We start from the raw sequence: 22,925 nt of genomic DNA, 5'->3' as shown, positions 1-22,925 counted from the left end.
CCATAGTTATAGATATTCAGGGATTTAGGGTTTTTTTTTTGTGTGTGTGTGTGTGTGTATAAAGTATTTTTAAATGATGCAAATACTGGAGGGTTTCTTGGGGGGGGGGGAATGGCCATATTTATTATTAGCCACCTATAATGACCAAAGATGTTCAAATGAAAACTCCTGTTACTGAAGTTTGGGATATTTATTATGTTTTAGGATTTTTATTTTGATTTTCTCTGCTGATTGATTTTAAAGTTTCACTTCACAGTCATCCACTCCTTCTCAACATACATATGTTATTAAATGTGAGCCCAAATGGGCCATTCTTATTTTTATTGACATGTAATTACATTTGGGCCAAATATTTATTTGATAGGAGAGTTAATGTATTTGGCATCTCAAATTTAAAAAATGAAGGGAAGATTATAAGTTCATGAGAGCTTTTGGTTTAAAAAAACAAACAAAAAGAAAAAAATAACCCCAAATTTCTTTTGGGCGTAGCCACAAAGTATCTTGAAATTTTACAGAATTCAAAGGTAAAATACGGGAAATGCTGGCAAATTGTTCAGAGTAGCTGAAATTATGCATTACAAATATTTGTGTGTGTGTGTGAAATAACTGACATTTTGTGAGGATCAAAATTACCACAGAAATTTGGCCAAGTCAGCATCAAATGATTTCACACAATTATTGAACTTTTCTCTGTTGGAGATGTTCCCGGCCAAATCCTTCCTTTTTGGAAATTTCCTGGAGCTCCCACGTCTGCTGCAGAATAGCACTGAAAGTCTCTCATCCAACGATTGAGGAAGACACTAGTGGCTCCATTTAGTTTTCAGCCAAGCCTTTATATTTCACCTCAGGACAAACTGCTCAGTTGTGTACTCTACTCTTGATTTTTATGTGATTGGGTGGCTTTCTAGAGAGGCCTCTAAGATTGACCTTTCTCACCCATTCACTTGACTAATTCTGCATGCCAATTTCTAGAGCAGCGCTTTTTGCTAGAGCCTTCATGATAATGGAAATGTTCTACATTTGCATTGTCTAATATGGCAGCCACTTCTCATTTGAGGCTCTTGAGCACCTAAAAAACTAGTGTACCAAAGAACTGAAATTTTCAGGTTATTAAATTTTAATTTAAATAGTCATATATGTTTACATTGGACAGCAGAGCTCTTGATCATTTCTTTCCATACAGGTTCTATAATCCTTTTAAAAACTAGATTATAATAAACTGCATGAATACAGGTCTATGCCATGTCTGTTTTATGAATTTTTGTTTCAACATGTAGCACTGTGTTTTGCACATAGTAGGTATGCAGATTCTTTTTTAAAATGTATGAATCAATATATGAACTTCAAGAATAAAGATAATTCAAGTGAGGAGGGGGACAAGATTTCTATTTGTTCCCTTTTCTTAGAATACATTAAATCAATTCCTTTTATACCATATAACTTCAGAATTTAAGAAACAAAACAGATGAACATAGGGGAAGGGATGGAAAAATAAAATTAGACAAAAACAGAGAGGGAGGCAAACCATAAGAGACTCAACTACAGGAACAAACTGAGGGTTTCTGAGGGGAGATTGGTGGAGGGATGGGGTAACTGGGGGATGGGCATTAAGGAGGACACGTGATGTGATGAGCACAGTGTTGTACGCAACTGATGAATCACTGAATTCTACCTTTGGAACTAATAGTATACTATATGTTAATTAAATTGAATTTAAATAAAAAATAAAATAAATAAAATAAGAAGATGGTCTCTTCAAGGTAGTATTTATTACTCATTAACCAAGCTGTGGATGCAAAGAAATGATGACTTTCCACTCACTGTGGATTAGCTTCTGAGTCCTAACTTCTTGGTCCGAAAGGACTGTGTCAATTATGTATGAAACTGTAGAGACGTGTTTTTTCATGGATAAGTCCTGCTTACAGGATTGTATCAAACAGTATTATCAGGGGATGACACATACTCCCTTTCAATAAATGTAATTTCCTGGGAGATCAGTTACTGTCCCTATTGACTACAGCTTTCTGGACATTGGTAAATATGAAAGAAACAGCAGGGAAGTGCTGAAGACTCGTCAAGTATGGCTTTTACTCATTAGCTTGTTTAACTCAATATAGCTGCCCTCTACTTCTTGCTTCACTAATTATGGCCTGCCACGACCAGATGTAAAACACACAACAAAAAATACAAAGTGAACTTGTAATCTTCTCTTCTTATAAGGACGCAGTCATATTGGATTAAAGTCCATTCTAATAATCTCATTTTAACTTAATGATCTCTTTAAAGCTCCTATCTGTAAGTACAGTCACATTCTGAACTACAGGCATACTTCAAAAATATGGCAGCTTCAGTTTCAGACCATCACAATAAAGTGAATATAAGCGAATCAAATGAGGTGTTTTTTTTTTTTTTTTGGTTTCCCAGTGCATATAAATGTTTACACTGTAGTGTACTCTATTAAGAATACAAAAAATAACATATATAGTTTAATTTGAAAATACTTTTTGTTAAGAAATGTTAACTATCAACTGAGTTTCAGTGAATCATAATCTTTCTGCTGGCAGAGGGTCTTGCCTTGATGTTGATGATGCTGACTGATCGTGGTGGTGGCTGCTGAAGGTTAGGGTGACTGTGCCAATTTCTTAAAAAAAGACAACACTGAGGTTTGGCTCATTGATTGACTCTTCCCTTTGTAAATGTTTTCTCTCTTGCATGTGATGCTGTTTGATAACGTTTGACATGCAGTAGAACTTCTCTCAAAATTGAAGCCAATTATCTCAAACCTTGCCACTGCTTTATCAACTAAGTTGATTTAATATTCTAAATGCTTTGTTGCCATTTCAACAATCTTCACTAAGAATAGATTCCATCTCCAAAAACCATTTTCTTTACTTATCCATAAGAAACATCTCCTCAATCCATTCAAGTGTGATCATGAGTTGTAGCAATTCAGTCCCATCTTCAGGCTCCACTTCTAATTCTAGTTTTCCTGCTATTTCCAACACACCTGCAGTTACTTCCTCCAGAGAAATATTGAACCCCTCAAAGTCATCCATGAGTGTTGGAATTAATTTCTTCCAAACTACTGTACCTGTTGATATATTGATCTCTTCCCACAAATCACAAATTCTCTTAAAATGGCATCGAGAATGGTGAATACTTTCCAGAAAGTTTTCAGATTTCTTTGCCCAGACCCAGCAGGGTAATTACTGCCTATGACCTTGCAAAATGTACTTATTAAATAAGCATTAAATAAGTATTAAAAGTCAAAATGACTCCTTGATCCATAGGCTGCACAATGGATGTTGTGTTAGCAGGCATGAAAACATTAATCTCATTATCCATCTCCTTCAGAACTCTTGGGGGACCAGGTATATTCTCAATGAGTAATATTTTGAAACGAATCTTTTTCCTGAGCAGTTGGTCTCAACAGTGGGTTTCAAATATTCAGTAAATTCAGTTGTAAACAGATGTGTTGTCCTCTTGGTCTGGTGGTTCCCCTTATAGAACACAGGCAGAGTAGATTTTGCATAGTTCTTAGGGACCCTAGGAATTTTAAAATGGTAAATGAGTTTTATCTTCAACTTAAAGTCACCAGCTGTATTAGCCCCTAACCAGAGAGTCAGTCTGTCCTTTTACTTGGAAGCCATGCACTGCCCTCTCCTCTCTACTTATGAAAGTCCTAGATTGTATCTCCTTCCAATAGAAGGCTATTTGATCTACACTGAAAATCTACTGTTTAGTGTAGCTACCTTCATGAATTATCCTAGTTAGATCTTCTGGAGAATTTGCTGTAGCTTCTACATCAGCACTTGATGCTTTGCTTTGCACTTTTATGTTATGGAGACAGTTTCTTTCTTTAAACCTCAAGAACAAAACTCTGCTTCCAAAAATTTCCTACTGCAGCTTCCTTGCCTCCTTCAGCCTTCACAGAATTGAAGAGAGTCATGGGCCTTGCTTTGGATTCGGCTTTGGTTAAGGGAATGTTAGGGCTGGTTTGATCTTCCATCCAGACCACGAACACTTTCTGCATATCAGCAATCAAGCTGTTTCACTTTCTTACCGTTCATGTATTCCCTGGAATAGCACTTTTCATTTCCTTCCATAACTTTTCCTTTGCCTTCATAACTTGGCTAGCTGTTTGGCACAAGAAGCCTAGCTTTTTGCCTATCTTGGCTTTCAACATATCTTCCTCACTAAGCTTACTCATTTCTAGCTTTTGATTTCAAGGGAGAGATATGTGACTGTTTGCTTCACTTGAACACTTTGAGGTCATTGTAAGGTTACTAACTGGCCTAATTTCACCACTGCTGTGCCTCAGGGAATAGGGAGGTACAAGGAAGAGGGAGAGAGATAGGAAATGCTGGTTGGTGGTATAGGAAGGACCACCCATAACGTTCAGAGGTTAAGTTTGCCATCTCTTATGAATGTGGTTTGTGGTGTCCCCAGATCATCACAATATTAATATTAAAGATCACTGATCACACATCACTGTAACAAATAAAATAATAATAATGACAATGTTGGAAATATTGCAAAAATTACCAAAATGTGGCACAGAGATATAAAGTGAGTAAATGTTGTCGAAAAATGGCACTGATAGACTTGCTCAAGACAGGCTTGCCATAAACCTTTGATTTGTAAAAAATGCAATATCTGCAAAGTTCAACAAAGCAAAGCACAATAAAATGAGGTACGCCTGTACTGAGAATTAGGACTTCAACATGTGGATTGGGGTGAGGAGAATGGAAACAAACATGGAAAAATATTGTTATATAGGAGCTTTATCAATTAGGAAATAAAAGCAGACAAAGTCATAACATTGACAAAAATAAAAAATACCCAGGAACAAGGCTACAAAACTTAGAAATTGTGTGTAAGACCATGTGACAGAGACTATTAATATCTGTGTTTTTCAACCTGTTGATAATGCCTCCTGTATTACTGGACAGGAACAGTGGGTCTAGTGAAAAGACCACACTTGCCAGTCTGCCTTGTACTTAATCAGGGCCAGGAAACTATGTTCTGGCTAGTAAGATGTAAGACAAGTTACTAGACATATATTCTGGAAAGGCTCCTTAAAAGGGTGACAGAGAGGGATGCCTAGGTGGTCCAGTAGGTTAAGCATCTGCCTTAGGTTCAGGTCATGGGTACCAGGGTCTGGGGATGGAGTCTACCTCAGGGAGACTTGCTAGCGGGGAGACTGCTAGTGGGGAGACTGCTTCTCCCTCTGTCCCCAGGCCCCTGCTCATGCTCTCATGCTCTTTTTCTTTTTCTGAAAAATAAATAAATAAAATCTTAAAAAGAAAGAGGGTGACAGACAGATGAAGCTCTTTTGCCTCCTCTCCTTTCTGACTGATACAGATGAAACTTTTGGAGCTCCAGAAGCCCACAGGCGACAAGGTAACTTTGAAGACAAAGCCATGTGCTAGGACTGTTGCAGAAAGTTAGAAGAAGCCTGGGTCCTTGGAAATAGTAGAGCTGCCACATTAGCCCTGGAGTGACCACTTCCTTATTTCATTTAAGTGAGAGGGAAATAAACTCTTTTACTTAAGCTTCTGTTATTTTAGGTTTTGGGCTTTATCTAGGGTAATCCCAACTAATAAAATTATAAAGGACATAAAGGAAGATCTGAACAAAAAGAGATATTCAGGAATATGGACAGAGAGTCTCTCAATAACATAAAGCTGTCAAATTTCCCCAAATGATGAAATAGTTGGAATTCAAGCCAAATCCAAACAGCTTTCATGGAATTCAACAATATGAACCTATAATTCATTTGGGTGAACAAAGCAACATGGGTATCTAAGTAATCTGGAAGACAATATTAGTGGTGGCATAGGAGGAGCATACCCTACTGGGTAACTAGAATGATTATAATGCTATAATAATGTGCCTTTAGTGAACATGGTTTTAATACAGAGCTACGGCATAAAACAGTAGAAATAAGTAGAGGGCATAGGGCACCAGGGTGGCTCAGTGGTTTAAGCCTCTGCCTTTGGCTCATGTCATGGTCTCACGGTCCTGGGATCAAGCCCCACACTGGGCTCTCTGCTCAGCAGGGAGCCTGCTTCCCCCTCTCTCCCTCTGCCTGCCTCTCTGCCTACTTGTGATCTCTGTCTGTTAAATAAATAAATAAAATCTTAAAAAAAAAAAAAAGGGAAAGAAGTAGAGAGCATCTCTCTTGATGTGAGGGAAAGAGAGTTGAGTAACTCTCCTGGGAAAATAGTTACCCATAAGTAAAACAGTGACAATCCCAATTCTACTTCACATCACAAAGTCCAGTTGGATGCAATACTTACATATAAAAAGGACACATTTTTATGACCTCAGAGTTGAGAAGTATTTTAAAAAGAAAACATGAGAAGTGAAAACCCCAGTTTTAAAATTAAGAAAATCCATGTACAGTATTAAAATACAGAAAAGATATCTGTAACACATATAATAAGTTATTATCTTTCAGAATATATGAAGAACTCCTAAAATCAACAAGGAATAAAAGTATATAGGGAAAAAAAAGGCATGGGAGTGAAAACAGTAGTCTGGCGAGAAACCATGGATGGTAAATAAGCCTCTTAAAGAGGGCTCCTCTTTGGGCTCCTGGGTGGCTCAGCCAGGTAAACTGCTAAGCATCTGCTTTTGGATCAGGTATGATCTCAGGATCCGGGATCAAGGCCTGTGTGTGGCTCACTGCTCAATCGGTAGGCTGCTTCTCTCTCTGCTCCTACCCCCTGCTCATACTCTGTCTCTCAAATAAATAAAGTCTTTTTATAAAGTACATATAAAGAGGGATAATTTCAGTTTTAATCAGGATAATACAAATTAAAAATCCATTATGCTTACCAGGTTTCCAAAAAATTAAGAAATCTGACAGTATCAAGTATTAGGACACACAAAGAGGGTTAGGATGTCCACACATTACTGGTGTGAGTTAATACAACCATTCTGAATTGTGATTTGGTAATAGATAGTACAATGTAACTGATTCCCTTCCCTTCATTCCTGCAACCTCACTTCTAGGACTGCCTGCCAGAGACACTCTTGAGCATGTGCACTAAAAGACAGGTACAAGAATGTTCATATTATCGTTGGTACTGTGAAAATGTAGAATAAATTAAATGCCTGTTAACAGAAGAGCAGGTCAATGCACTTCACCAGAGTCATACAACAAAATAGTACACAGTAAATTAATGACATGTACCAATAAATGACATGTGCCAATACAGATAAATCTCAATAAGGTTGAGAATAGCAATGTATATGATATATAAAGTAAAATACTGCTTTGATAAGTCTTAAAAACTTAAGAATTGTGCCTCAAATTTATGGACACTTCAATAAGTGGTAACGGGACAAGTATCTGCTTGGGAATGATAAACATAAAATTCAGAATAGTGGTTACTCTGGAAAATGCTGGGATTGGGCTCTAAATAAATCTGTCAAGTTTTATTTTCTGAAAACAGTGAAATAAATATAGCAAAGTATCATGACTTGATGAAAGACAGTACTATATATATAGAAGTACACTTTTTTGAGCACTTGAAATATTGTTCAAATAAATTATTTCTATTTTAAAAAGTTTAAAAACCATTTGAACCAGGATTTTAACACTCCAAATGAAAGATTTTTGCTGATCCACATCTCACAAGTGTATCGGGAAGAGTGAATGTAGAGATATTGTGTTTGTGTGTGGGGCCTGGGCAAGGCTGACAAATTGTAAATATTCCCAAACTGCATTTAACAGATTGACCCAGAGTTTTGCACACTAAATGGTCTACGTATTGAAGGGAGGAGGATACTTGATAAATTGACACTTGGCGTGGGGGGGGGGGGCAAATGATGATGTCGCTGAGGTTATCTGAAATATAAAATCCAATTCTACTTTCTCCAAGAAATGAAGCCAGGATGTCTAAAAATAACACAATCATAAAAGCTGCACTTCTGGCATAGTTCAAGAGGTTCTTGTGATATAAAGTTGAGAAATAATGCCAACTTCGATTCAGAGAGTACTTACGTGCCAGGGAGCGGGCTAGGTAGGTTATGTTTTCAATTCACAGATAATACTTTAATATCCATTATACAGATGAGAGAAATGAGACTTATCTGTACACCATCACCCAGGTTTTAGGGGGCAGAGCCCATCTTCATGTGCAGGGTTTCTGATGACAAAGGATGCTCTTTCATGATTCCTCAAGGGTGCTAAAGAGGTCCTCATAAGCAGCTCTGTTTTCACATCCAGAGAGCCTAGGTCTGGAATCAGAATTGGTATTTCTAGGCCTCCTATCATCTGACCTCTTTCTATCAAATAAACGTTCTTTTGAGACCCCTTGAATGTGATTTCACTTTCCTCCATTTTGAGGACAGTTATCTCATATGGGAGAGCCAGTTCGGACAGCCTCTGTATTGGTTGACTATCTCTGTTATTATATTTCCCATGCAAACAAGGAATGGGTTCCTTGTTCCATATGCTGGAGCTCTAACATTCTAAATTCAAGGGAAAAAAAGGAAGAAAGAAAAGAGGAGAGGAAGAAAGAAAAAGAAAAACTAAAACTTCCAATTAGTTTCTTTCCACTTATTGTTCTTTGGCATGCCAATGATTTTAAGATAATCATATGCCTTTACTCAAAATGGCTTTTACAGGGAACATCTCCAAATCTATAACCAGCAACTGAATTTATCAAACCATGGAAGGATGGCGGAGAAGATGAGAAGACAAGAGGAACATATGCAAACATGCACACAAGATCATATATATTTTAATGAACTCACCCAGGACCACACCCATTTTGTCACCTAGCCATTCTATAAAAGCTCAACTCATTTTTGCAAAAGTTAGATTAGAAAAAAGAATCCATCAACAATCTTATTTCTTTACTGCTAATCGCTTGAAAGATTCTGTTGACATTATATGGTTATATTCTCAGAGGAATGCTCCCCCTCTCCAAGATTAATTTTCATTTTTCTCAGATGTATTTTCTGCATAAACCCAAGCAAAACAACATTCTAGATGCTCATGGAAAATTCTCTTTTTCCCTCTGCAAATATTATGCTGAAATCTGTCATTCACTCTATGTCCCAAATCAACAAATGGTAAATATTTCAATATAGTTGTCTGGTATATTTTGGTATCTTCCTCTCTAAATTCCTTTTAAAGAAAAAGTATGCCCTTCAGTTAACTAAAGGTATCTGCAAAGAAACTAAAAACAGTCTGGGGGAAAATAAAGGGTCTTTGTTCTCTTTTATTGTCTCACACAAGGACCTTTGTACTTACAATAATGCTGTGGAAATGTCTTCGTGTTCTATCAATAATACATTGAAGCGCAGTTTATTTCATTTTATGTTGTTTTTACTCAGCTTGGCAAATAACACACACTCTCTCTCGACTTTCTCATTTTAATCAAACTGTAGAATGCTAATAAAACAAATCCAAACTAATAAAGCCCATTTTCTCTACATTAATCCTCTTCAATTTATCAGGGACTCACATCCCTAGGTATGACTAGTACAATCAGACATAGAATAAAGAGACTAAAATATGGAAAAAGGGACTAGTAACATACAAAGTGTTAAGACAAAAACAATGACAAAAGCTGTACTGAACTTGGTTATTCAAGACATGTGTTGGGTAGAGACCCCAGTCACAGGAAATATCTTATACTGTTGAACCCCTATGACTTCTGCAGGAATATTATTTCAGCATTCATTAAAAGGATTTTAAAGTTTTATTTTTACATTGATTGATCTGTTTTGAAAAAGATTTCATCCTGCAAACTACAAATTTGATAACTGTTTTCCCAAGTGCTTAGGACGAATGAACCACTCTAGAGATTCTTTGCTTTTCACAAAGAATTTCCTCTAAAATCTAGTTAAGTTTAATTATAGCAGTCTGGGTGTGATTTCTGTTTATATCCCTCCACTTGAATCTGCTCTGGCTGGGTTTGGGTCAGAGCTATTTCTAGGAAATGCCTGCTACTTTTTCTCCAACTAAAACTTCTTTGCGTTTTTCTTTTTCCTGCTTGATGTCTTTGTCTCTTTAATATGAAAACAGGTGATCCATGTGCACATCTGTAACTAGGCCTGTGGGTGTGATATCCAATCTAGCTCATTCTAAGGAGGTTTGCAAGTATGTGATTATGGTAAATATTCTTACTGAACTCTTAAAAGCACCATTCTAGTTAAGGCTCTTCAGTTCCAGGTAACAGCAATCAAGCATGGTTTAAACCAAAGCAACCAAATGCAAAACAAGGAAAGAACAATGCATGATGATGATACAGGGATATCTCATGGATTTCTGGGTAAGAAATCTATTGGATTTCTGGAAGTACCAGGCCCTAGATTCCCAAGAAAACCTGGAACCCATGGAGTACTCTCTCCCATTTTCATGGCTGATCCATTCTCTCTGTCTATTCCAATCTCTTCCTTCTGCCAAAACAGCTTTATCTGCTATACAATGCAGACTGAAGGTGGTCCTCAGCAACTCCCAATATCACAGATAACAGTTACTTTCTCACAGAGAAATGGATATCCTCTTCCTAATTTTAAATGACTAGGAATCTGATGGGAGACAAATTTGGTATAAATTCTCACTCCTTCTAGTCCAGCTGTCCCAGTCAAATGCAACTAGGAGATCAGGGACTCATCCTAAGAGGCCTCCAGGGATAAATTAGGGTGGCAGTTAAGAGCACCTGCCAAGAGTGTGGTAGTTGCTCTACAAGTTGCCCTGCCATTACAATGAGGAGAAAACACATTTATATATGTGACAGAGTAGGGAAGCTGAGATGAGTGATACTCCCACTGGCACAGGACTATACAAATTTGTTGAGTTTCTTCAGGAGTATCTTGGCTGCTACCTTGAGATGTTTGGCCAGACAGGTGGTAATGCCCGACCCAGTTCATAGTTCTTAACAAAAGCTGGGATCTGATCAGCATGATATCCCCAATGTTGATGTTCTTTCATATTGGGATTAAATTCTGCCCAGATCAGAGATGTCAACTTGGTACCCCTCCAGTAAGAAGATACTGTATTCTAAACATGTGATTTATCTGAAGACTTTTGAACTTTATTCCAGAAACTAAAGTGGAAAAAAGACAGTCTCTTCAATAAATGGTGCTGGGAAAATTGGACAGCTATGTGTAGAAGAATGAAACTTGATCATTCTTTTACACCATACACAAAGATAAACTCGAAATGGATAAAAGACCTCAATGTGAGGCAGGAGTCCATCAGAATTCTAGAGGAGAACATAGGCAGTAACCTCTTCGACATCAGCCACAGCAACTTCTTTCAAGATATGTCTCCAAAGGCAAAGGAAACAAAAGTGAAAATGAATTTTGGGGACTTCATAAAGATCAAAAGCCTCTGCCCAGCAAAGGAAACAGTCAACAAAACAAAGAGGCAACCCACGGAATGGGAGATATTTGCAAATGACAATACAGATAAAGGACTGATATCCAAGATCTATAAAGAACTCCTCAAACTCAACACACACAAAATGGATAATAATGTCAAAAAATGGGCAGAAGACATGAACAGACACTTCTCCAATGAAGACATACAAATGGCTAATAGACACATGAAAAATGTTCATCATTAGTAGCCATCAGGGAGATTCAAGACAAAACCACATTGAGATACCTTACACCAGTTAGAATGACCAAAATTAACAAGACAGTAAACAAGATGTGATGGAGACTATGTGGAGAAAGGGGAACCCTCTTACACTGTTGGTGGGAATGCAAATTGGTGCAGCCACTTTGGAAAACAGATTCCTTAAGAAATTAAAAATAGAGCTTCCCTATGACCCTGCAATTGGTATTTACCTGAAAGATACAGATGTAGTGAAAGGAAGGGCCATCTATACCCCAATGTTCATAGCAGCAATGGCCATAGTTGCCTAACTGGAAAGAACCAAGATGCCCTTCAACAGACAAAGAATAAGGAAGATGTAGTCCATATATCCTATGGAGTATTATGCCTCCATCAGAAAGGATGAATACCCAACTTTTGTATGGACATGGATGGGACTGGAAGAGATTATGCTGAGTGAAATAAGTCAATCAGAGAGAGTCAATTATCATATGGTTTTGCTTATTGGTGGAGCATAAGGAATAACATGGAGGACATGGGGAAATGGAGAGGAGAAATGAGTTGGGGGAAATTGGAGGGGGAGACGAACCATGAGAGATTGTGGACTCTGAAAAACAATCTGAGGGTTTTAGAGGGGTGGGGGTTGGGGGGTTGGGTGAGCCTGGTGGTGGGTATTATGGAGGGCACATATACCATGGTGCACTGGGTGTGGTGCATAAACAATGAATTCTGGAACACTGAAAATAAAATTTAAAAATTAAATAAATAAATGAAAAGAGGAAAAAAAGGATCAAAAGTTTCTGTGCAGCAAAGGAAACAGTCAACAAAACAAAGAGACAAACCAGGGAATGGGAGATATTCGCAAATGACAATACAGACAAAGGACGATATCCGAGATCTATAAAGAACTCTTCAAACTCAACACACACAAAACAGATAATCATGTCAAAAAATGGGCAGAAGACATGAACAGATACTTCTCCAATGAAGACATACAAATGGCTAACAGACACATGAAAAAATGTTCATCATCACTAGCTATCAGGGAGATTCAAATCAAAACCACATTGAGATTCCACCTTACACCAGTTAGAATGGCCAAAATTAACAAGACAGTAAAGGTGTGATGGAGACGATGTGGAGAAAGAGGAACCCTCTTACACTGTTGGTGGGAATGCAAGTTGGTGCAGCCACTTTGGAAAATTGTGTGGAAATTCCTTAAGAAACCAAAAATTGGGATGCCTGAATGGCTCAGTTGGTTGGGTGACTGTTTTCTGCTCAGGTCATGATCCTGGAGTCCCAGGATCGAGTCCCGCATCGGGCTCCCAGCTTCAAGGGGAGTCTGCTTCTCCCTCTGACCTTCTCCTTGCTCATGCTCTCTCTCTCACCTCCTCTCTCTCAAATAAATAAGTAAATCTTAAAAAAAAAAAAAAAGAAAGAAACCAAAAATAGAGCTACCCTATTACCCTGCAATTGCACTACTGGGTATTTACCCGAAAGATACAAATGTAGTAAAAAGAAGGGCCATCTATATCTCAATGTTCATAGCAGCAATGGCCACAGTTGCCAAACTGTGGAAGGAACCAAGATGCCCTTCAATGGATGAATAGATAAAGACGATATGGCCCATACATACAATGGAGCCTCCATCAGAAAGAATAAATACCCAACTTTTGTATGGACATGGATGGGACTGGAAGAGATTATGCTGAGTGAAATAAGTCAAGCAGAGAGAGTCAATTATCATATGGTTTCACTTGTTTGTGGCACATAAGGAAAAACACGGAAGACACTAGGAGATGGAGAGGAGAAGTGAGTTGGGGGAAATCGTAAGGAGAGACAAACCATGAGAGACTGTGGACTCTGAGAAACAAACTGAGGGTAGTGGAGGGAAGAGGGGTGGGGGGTTGGGTGAGCTTGGTGGTGGGTATCAAGGAAGGCATGTATTGCATGGAGCACTGGGTCTGGTGCATAAACAATGAATTTTGGAACACTGAAAAATAAAACAAAATAAAATTTAAAAAAGAAAAAAAGATAAAAAATTTAAAAAAGAGACTATGTTTCATAAATATACTCTGAGGATTGAGACGAGTTACATATGAAGAACTTAGAAACAATGCAGGCACATAGTAAGTGCTATATAAGTGTCTGTTAAATAAATAACAGACCCTCAAAGATTTGTTCAACAATGAAACTGAAGAAAGAGAAATTAGAGAATCAATTCCATTTACAATAGCATCAAAAACCACAATATACCTTGGAATAAGCCTAACCAAAGAGGTAAAGGATCTATACTATAGGAACTATAAACACTCATGAAAGAAAATGAAGAAGACACAAAAAGATGGAAAAATATTCCATGCTCATGGATCCAAAGAAAAAACAATGTTAAAATGTTAAAAACATTGTTAAAAAGCATTTGTTAAAATGCTGCCCAGAGAAATCTATACTTTCAATGCCATCCTGATCAAAAGACCATTAGCATTTAAAAAAAAAATTTTTTTTAAATTATTTTATTTGACAGAGATCACAAGTAGGCAGAGAGAGAGGAGGAAGCAGACTCCCCACTGAGCAGAGAGCCTGACACGGGGCTCAATCCCAGGACCCTGGGATCATGACCTGAGCCAAAGGCATAGGCTTTAACCCACTGAACAACTCAGGTGCCCCACCATTGGCATTTTTTAAGGTGCTAGAACAAACAATTCTAAAATTTGTATGAAACCAGAAAAGACCCTGAATTACCAAGGAAATGTTGAAAAAGAAAAACAAAGCTCAGGACAAGCTATATTACAAAGCTGTGATCACCAAGACAGCATGGTATTGGCACAAAAACAGACACATGGACCAATGGAAGAGTATACAGAGCCCAGATATGGACTCTCAACTCTATGGTTAAATAATCATCAAAATAGGAAAAAATATCCAATGGAAAAAAGAATATCTCTTCAATAAATGGTGCTGGGAAAATGGACAGCTATATACAGAAAAATGAAACTGGATCATTCTCTTACACCACACATAAAGACAAACACAAAATGGATGAAAGACCTCAGTGTGAGACAGGAATCCATAAAAATCCTGGAGGAGAACATGGGCAGCAAGCTCTTCAACATTGGCCACAGCGACTTCTTTCAAGATACATCTCCAAAGACAAAGGAAACACAAACAAAAATGAACTTTTGGGACTTCATCAAGATAAAAATCTTCTGCGTAGCAAAGGAAACAGTCAACAAAACAAAAAGGCAACCCACGGAAAGGGAGAAGTTATTTGCAAATCACACTACAGACAAGGGGCTGATATCCAAGATCTATAACTTCTTAAACTTAACTTTCAAAAAACAAATAATCAAGTCAAAAAATGGGCAGAAGACATGAACAGACACTTCTCCAATGAAGAAATACAAATGGCTAACAGACACATGAAAAAATGTTCATCATTAGCCATCAGGAAAATTCAAATCAAAACTACATTGAGATACTACTACCTTACACTAGTCAGGATAGTAAAAATTAACGAGGCAAGAAACAACAAATATTGGAGAGGATGTGGAGAAAGAGGAACCTTGTTACACTGTTATGGAAATTCAAGTTGGTGCAGCTACTTTGGAAGACAGTGTGTAGGTTCCTCAAAAAATTAAACATAGAGCTACCTTATAACCTGGCAATTACACTACTGTGTATTTACCACAAAGATATAGATTAGTGAAAAGAAGGGCCATATGCACGCCAATGTTCATAGCAACAATGTCCACAATAGCCAAAGTGTGGAAAAAGCAGAGATGCCCTTCAACAGATAAATGGAAAAAGAAGATGTGGTCTATATATACAATGGAATATTACTAAGCCATCAGAAAGGATGAATACTCAGTTTTTGCATGAACATAGATGGGACTGGAGGAGGCTATGCTGAGTGATATAAATCAAGCAGAAAAGGTCAATTGCCATATGGTTTCACTTACTTGTGGAAAATAAGGAATAGCATGAGACTTTAGGAGAAGGAAGAGAAAAATGAAGGGGGGGCAGATACCAGACAGGGAGATGAACCATGAGAGACTGTGGGCTCTGAGAAACTGAGGGTTTTAGAGAGGAGAGGGGTGGGAGGCTGGGTTGGCCCAGTGATGGTTTTTAAGGAGGGCATGTATTGCATAGAGCATTGGCTGATATATGTAAACAATGAATCTTGGAACACGACATCAAAAACTAATGATGTACTGTATGGTGACTAACATAACACAATTTAAAACAAAAAGATTTGTTCAATAATTTTTTAACAAATCATAGAGAAAAGTGAATGACAGAGGCATTTAAAATTTCCAAGATCTGGGGCGCCTGGGTGGCTCAGTAGGTTAAAGCCTCTGCCTTCGGTTCAGGTCATGGTCCCAGGGTCCTGGGATTGAGTCCCACATCGGGCTCTCTGCTCAGCAGGGAACCTGCTTCCTCCTCCTCTCTCTCTCTCTCTCTCTGCCTACCTGTGATCTCTATCTGTCAAACAAATTAAAAAAAAAATTTCCAAGATCTGAGGCCTGGTATGTAGTTTCATAGTTTGCTCCCAAGCCCCAATCTGTTTTTTTTTTTTTTCCTTTATATTATTTTTACAAACATTTAAATCTAGGGCATCACTTTTGTCCCCAAAAATGTCTCAAGGAGCTTTGTGCTCTAATACGGGTGCTCTAATATGTGCTCTACACCATCTATGTGTAGGGGATGGAAAGCATCTCTAATAGGAAGGGAAAAACATTGGTATATTTTGCAGTCTCAAATTTTCTCCAGATGTAAGAAAAATTATTGTGTCTTAGTAAATTTAATTTTAGTTTCATTATAAAAAATGCATTTCATTACAGAAAATTTTCAAAATAAAAAAATGTCATGGAGAAATAAAACAAAATACCCTTAATCATATTGAGAGTATCACTGTTTCATAAATAAAATTATGATACACTATTCTTCTTCTACCCACTTAAGCCTCCATGTTGCATCACCACTTCCTCATATCAGGGAGATCATATGATAGTTGTCTTTCTCTGCTTGACTTATTTCGCTAAGCATGATACGCTCTAGTTCCATCCATGTTGTTGCAAAAATATATGTTTATAAAAAATAAAAAATTAAAAAAAAAAAAAAATCTAAAAAAAAAAAAAAAAAAAAAAAAAAAAAAAATTATGATACACTATATCCCAGGTTAAAAATAAAAAACACATTCACCTAAAATTGAGGTTATAATAAACATTTTATTCTACTATATTCTTCATTATGCCACGAGCATATCCTCATGTTATTAGTCTTCAAATGAGAATTTATAAATGGGTGTGGATTTTCTATCACATGCTTAATTATATTTTATGCTTCCAAGATTTTTGGAAATACAGGATATTTGTGATTTTTCTATTAAAAATCATGCTAGGGGCACCTGGGTGACTCAATGGGTTAAGCCTCTGTCTTTGGTTCAGGTCATTATCTTAGGGTCCTGGGATCGAGCCCCACGTCAGGCTCTCTGCTCAACAGGGAGACTGCTTCCCCCTCTCTTTCTGCCTGCCTCTCTGCCTACTTGTCATCTCTCTCTCTCTGTCAAATAAATAAATAAAATTTAAAAAGAACCATGCTGCAATCAGCACCTTCACCAGGGGGCAGAGGGGATTTACCTGAAAATATTAATAAACAGGAAGGGGAAAAATGCCCACAGAAGAGAAATCCCTGCCTTGATATTAACCTAGAAGCCCAAGGAATATTTATTTCTGGTTTCAGTCTTGCCCATCAAATTTTAGTAATTTCACATTTAATCTTTTAACCTTCATATTCTTGCCAAGTATTCAAAAAATGCTGAAAATAAGTTCGCAGTGCCAGGATCACCATCTCTGCTCAAGAAATACATGACAAATGACTGAACCCTATTTACTTCCTCTGTGAAAAGTTTTAGAATTGAATCCACAGAGCAAGCTCCAGAAAGAGAGGGCAATTTGAAGATCAAGATATTGGAGCAAAGCTGAAAGCTGTTCCAAGAATAAAAGGGAAGATGCGTGGATGAGAAATTTTACTTTTCAACAAAAGCTTACTAATCAGGAAATCGGAGCTGTTAGTTTAAGGAACACTGAAGAATTAATTCTCGCTTTCACACAAGGTCAAGTATTTTAGAGGTGAAAGGTTATGTATTCTTACCTTATTTTGTCAGAAGTGGAATACAGAGGTACAAAGTTTAAATAATTTTCCTAAGGTTCATTCGGAATAAAATCTAAACTTTTTCCTTGGGTTTACCAAACCCAATCTAACCTAACTCCCTGTTATTCCCTGGCACCGCTCCCTGGCTTCTACCCCAGACCCACCATGCTCTTCCCATTAAGGGCATTCTCTTAAACTTAACTTCCCATTAAGTTTCAGGCACAGTGGCCTCCAGGAAACCAGGACCATGTTGGAGGGGGTGCTTCCTGCTGGCAGCCTATCACAGGGAACCTCGCTGCCCATACAGGGACACTGCCACAACTTCTCTCTCCTCCCCATACTCCTCTCCACTCTGTCCTTACTCCTACTAGCTTCCTTTCTTCGTAAGAAAAATAGAAGTAACACGAAGAGCAATGAACAGACCCCTACTAACTCATGCACCCACCTTCGCACCCTGCACCTATTTTGCCTACTTGGCTGTTAGGTTGTTAAATTTCCCCTGTTCCCATCTAAAGCCACCCTCTCTAGTGTACTTGCTCAACTCCTCTTGCCTGTTCAAGGACACAGTTCCAACAATGCTTTCTAATTCTTCTGCATCCTCAACTTTTCCTCTTTATCGGGTCAGTCTCATCCACATGCAAACACATGCTGTTACTTCCCTTGTATTTAAAAAACAAAACAAAACAAAACAAAAAACAAACAAAAAAATCCTAAAAACAAAACAAAGAAAACCCGTTCTCTTGTTTCTTTATTGATTTTCTGCTTCGATGATCTATTTCTGAGAGGCATGTTAAGATCTCCTACTATTAATGTATTCATATCAATATGATTCTTTATCTTTTTTTTTTTTTAAAGATTTTATTTATTCGACAGAGAGAGAGATCACAAGTAGGCAGAGAGGCAGGCAGAGAGAGAGAGAGGAGGAAGCAGGCTCCCTGCTGAGCACAGAGCCCAATGCGGGACTCGATCCCAGGATCCTGAGGTCATGACCTGAGATCAACACACTGAGCCACCCAGGCGCCCCTGATTCTTTATCTTGATTAACAGTTTTCTTATGTAATTCGCTGCTCCCATATTGGGGGCATAGATATTTACAATTGTTAGATCATCTTGGTGGATAGTCCGTTTAAGAATGATGTAGTGTCCTTCTGTATCTCTGACTACGGTCTTTAGTTTAAAATCTAATTTATCTGATATGAGAATCGCTACCGCAGCCTTCTTCTGAGGTCCATTGGCATGAAAGATGCTTCTCCATCCCTTCACTTTCAGTCTGGGTGTACCTTTAGGTTCAAAATGGGTCTCTTGTAGACAACATATGGATGGGTCCTGTCGTTTTATCCGATCTGCAACCCTGTGCCATTTTATGGGCACATTTAGGCCATTCACATTGAGAGTGATTATTGATAGATACGTTTTTATTGACATCGTGTTACCTTTGAAGTCTTTCTTTCTGTAGATTGTCTCTATATTTCTGTTCAATGCTATTCTTAGGATTTTTCCTCTTTTATAGAACCCCCCTTAATATTTCCTGCAGTGTCGGCTTGGTAGTTGCATAGACTTTTAAGCCTTGCCGGTCTTGGAAACTCTTTATCTCTCCATCCATTTTGAATGTCAGTCTTGCTGGATAAAGTATTCTTGGCTGCATGTTCTTCTCATTTAGTGTCCTGAATATATCTTCCCAGCCCTTTCTGGCTTGCCAGGTCTCTGTGGACAGGTCTGATGTTATTCTGATGGGTTTTCCTCTGTAAGTAAGAGGCCTCTTTGTCCTAGTGGCTTTCAAGAGATTATACCTCCAATTATGATTCCTCAATTTGACTATCAGGTGTCATGATGTTTTTTGGAATGTATAATCTTGGGTGGAGACCGTTCAGCCTCTAGTACATGAACGCTGGTTCCATTCGCGATATTGGAAAAATTTTCATGAAGAACTTGTTCCACTATATCTTCTAGACTTCTTTCTTTCTCCTCCCCTTCAGGGATTCCAATAATTCCGACGTTGGAATGTTTCATGGCATCATTTATTTCCCTGATTCTGTTTTTGTGGTTTCTAAGCTGTTTGTTCCAGGTTTCCTCCTGATCCTTTCTCTCTATCTGTTTGTCCTCAAGATCACTAATTCTATCTTCTGTCTCAGTTACCCTAGCTTTGAGAGAATTTAGATTAGATTGGAACTCATTGAGAGCATTGTGAAGCTCATCCCTGATAGCTTTCAGCTCAGCCCTAACATTGTGAGCATCCTGTCTGGTCGCTTTCAGTTCGGCCCTAATCAATTCTGTTTGGTCATCCATGGTTTTCTCCAACCTAGCTATTGTCTGGATAATTGTTAGCCTGAATACTCTTTCCGACATATTAGCTTCTGCACAGCAAGGGAAACAGTCAAGAAAACAAAGAGGCAACCCACGGAATGGGAGAAGATATTTGCAAATGACAGTACAGACAAAAGGTTGATACCCAGGTTCTATAAAGAACTCCTCAAACTCAACACACACAAAACAGACAATCATATCAAAAAATGGGCAGAAGATATGAACAGACACTTCTCCAATGAAGACATACAAATGGCTATCAGACACATGAAAAAATGTTCATCATCACTAGCCATCAGGGAGATTCAAATCAAAACTACATTGAGATATCAACTTACACCAGTTAGAATGGCCAAAATTAGCAAGACGGGAAACAACATGTGTTGGAGGGGATGTGGAGAAAGGGGAACCCTCTTCCACTGTTGGTGGGAATGCAACTTGGTGCAGCCTCTTTGGAGAACAGTGTGGAGATTCCTCTAAGAAATTAAAAATAGAACTTACCTATGATCCTGCAATCACACTACTGGGTATTTGCCCCAAAGATACAGATGTAGTGAAAAGAAGGGCCATCTGTACCCCAATGTTTATAGCAGCAATGGCCACGGTTGCCAAACTGTGGAAAGAACCAAGATGCCCTTCAACGGATGAATGGATAAGGAAGATGTGGTCCATATACACTATGGAGTATTATGCCTCCATCAGAAAGGATGAATACCCAACTTTTGTAGCAACATGGACGGGACTGGAAGAGATTATGCTGAGTGAAATAAGTAAAGCAGAGAGAGTCAATTTCACTTATTTGTGGAGCATAACAAATAGCATGGAGGACATGGGGAGTTAGAGAGCAGAAGGGAGTTGGGGGAAATTGGAAGGGGAGGTGAACCATGAGAGACTATGGACTCTGAAAAACAATCTGAGGGTTTTGAAGGGGCGGGGGGTGGGAGGTTGGGGTACCAGGTGGTGGGTATTATAGAGGGCACAGATTGCATGGAGCACTGGGTGTGGTGCAAAAATAATGAATACTGTTATGCTGAAAATAAATAAAAAATAAATTTAAAAAAAAGTGGGGCATATGAATAGGGAGTCACACAGAAGGAAGTCACACAGCTCCACCTGTGACTGGTGGAGCTGGGTGCAGGAAGGGGGAGAGACAGGATTTGCAGGAAAGGAAGTTAGGGCCACACGGTGGCACTTAGAAAATCCAGGTCTAACTCCTGTGATGAATGCCCCCCATTACCACTTCTTACACCAGAACCCATTGAAACGGGACACCTGACACAGGAGGGAAATAATTTTAGCATGTGTGGTAGAGAGTTAAGGTTTCCCAGCCCAGCATCCTGCCCTTCTTCATTTGATAACTGACCCCAGTTTAGGGAATCCCCTGCCCTCTCCCCATTCCCAGCCTCACGAGACTTTACCACCTTGTTGATGTGGATGACAGTGATGTGTGGGGCAGGTGTGGTCTGAATACCATAATCCCCAGAGTGAAGATTCCCGGAGTGGTCATGAGACTCAAGCCCATCCCAAAAAGAAAGTCCTGAAAGATTTGTCAGGGCTATAGGAAAGGAAAATCTCTCTTTTCCACTGGGGTTAATGCTGGAAGCCTGTAATTATTTGGGGGGGCATTGTGGAGTATGGGGAGAGAACTTGTTTGAGAAGATGGCACAGAGAAAGGCATGAGAGGGAGAGAGAGAGAAAGAGAGAGAGAGAGAGAGAGAATTCACACATCTGGATCCAGTTTTGTTTTTTGTGATTTTAAGCTCATTGTGTCAACAAACCTCTATTGCTTATGCCTGTTGGAGTTGGTTCTGTGTCCCTTGCAGACAGAAGAGCCTGACAAACAGGAAGTATTAGCTAACACTTACCTAATGCTCATCATTTGCCAGTGACACCCAATCTTTTATATATGATTTGATTTAATGCTCTAAGAACCTTATGAGGTTAACACTACCGCATCCCCATTTTAGAGATGGGAAAACCATGTGATCTCAAGATCATATAACGAGTCAATGATGGACTTGGGATTCAAACCCAAACAGCCTAGTTCTGAAATTAATGCCCTTGACCACTCCATCCTTTTAGACTCCTCGAGCATTGAACCAATTTGAAGGCGAACCCTTATGGCTTCCAGAGGGACTCGTCTGAGCCAGCTCAACCAAGGTTAGAGAATTTCTTCAGGGTTTTGACTTTACTGAAGTGTTACCTCCTGTAGGGCAAGATCTACGTTTCATCCTTTAAATCCCCACGCCTAGCACACACTTGACTCACAACTATATAGTCAAGATAAACATGAAACTGAAATAGAACACAGAATTCCTTAAAAACAGGATTCTGTGGTTTGCCAATGGGAAAAAGAATAAAGGTATAGAGCCAGGAACCCAGATAAAAGTGTGTGCACACACTTACACCTACTTGCACATTTGAGCAGTCTTGCCAAGGGACAGAGTTGTAGAACAATTGCAGATAGGACGGCATGATGAATTATAATTCACTTTCAAAAACTCTGCATATTTTTTCCTTTCTCACAATAGCTAGAGCTGTTGCTTAAGTCATAAAGGAAATCAATGTTCTGAACTCTCTTGGAGTCCTATGCAGTTTTTAACCGCATCCTCTGTGCGCTTGGCAAGTTCTATCCACTTTGCTGCCTCTGCCCCGGGGATTCTGAGCACGGATTTTTCTTTGCTGCCTGTCCTCCCCCTGACCCCACCTTCTTCCAAATGTCCATTCTGATCAGATGGACAAGTCAGACTTTGCCCAATTAGTCCACTTTAAGTAGCTTACCCTGTACTTTATTAAAAGCAAAATCCACATTGGGTTGACAAGATTAGAGGAAAATATAAAAATAAATTACTGTATTAAAATTAATTAAATGAAAAGCTGT

The sequence above is a fragment of the Mustela lutreola genome, chromosome 2 (genome assembly GCF_030435805.1).
Source record: "Mustela lutreola isolate mMusLut2 chromosome 2, mMusLut2.pri, whole genome shotgun sequence".
NCBI lineage: Eukaryota > Metazoa > Chordata > Mammalia > Carnivora > Mustelidae > Mustela > Mustela lutreola.
Note: the sequence above shows the minus strand (reverse complement) of the source record.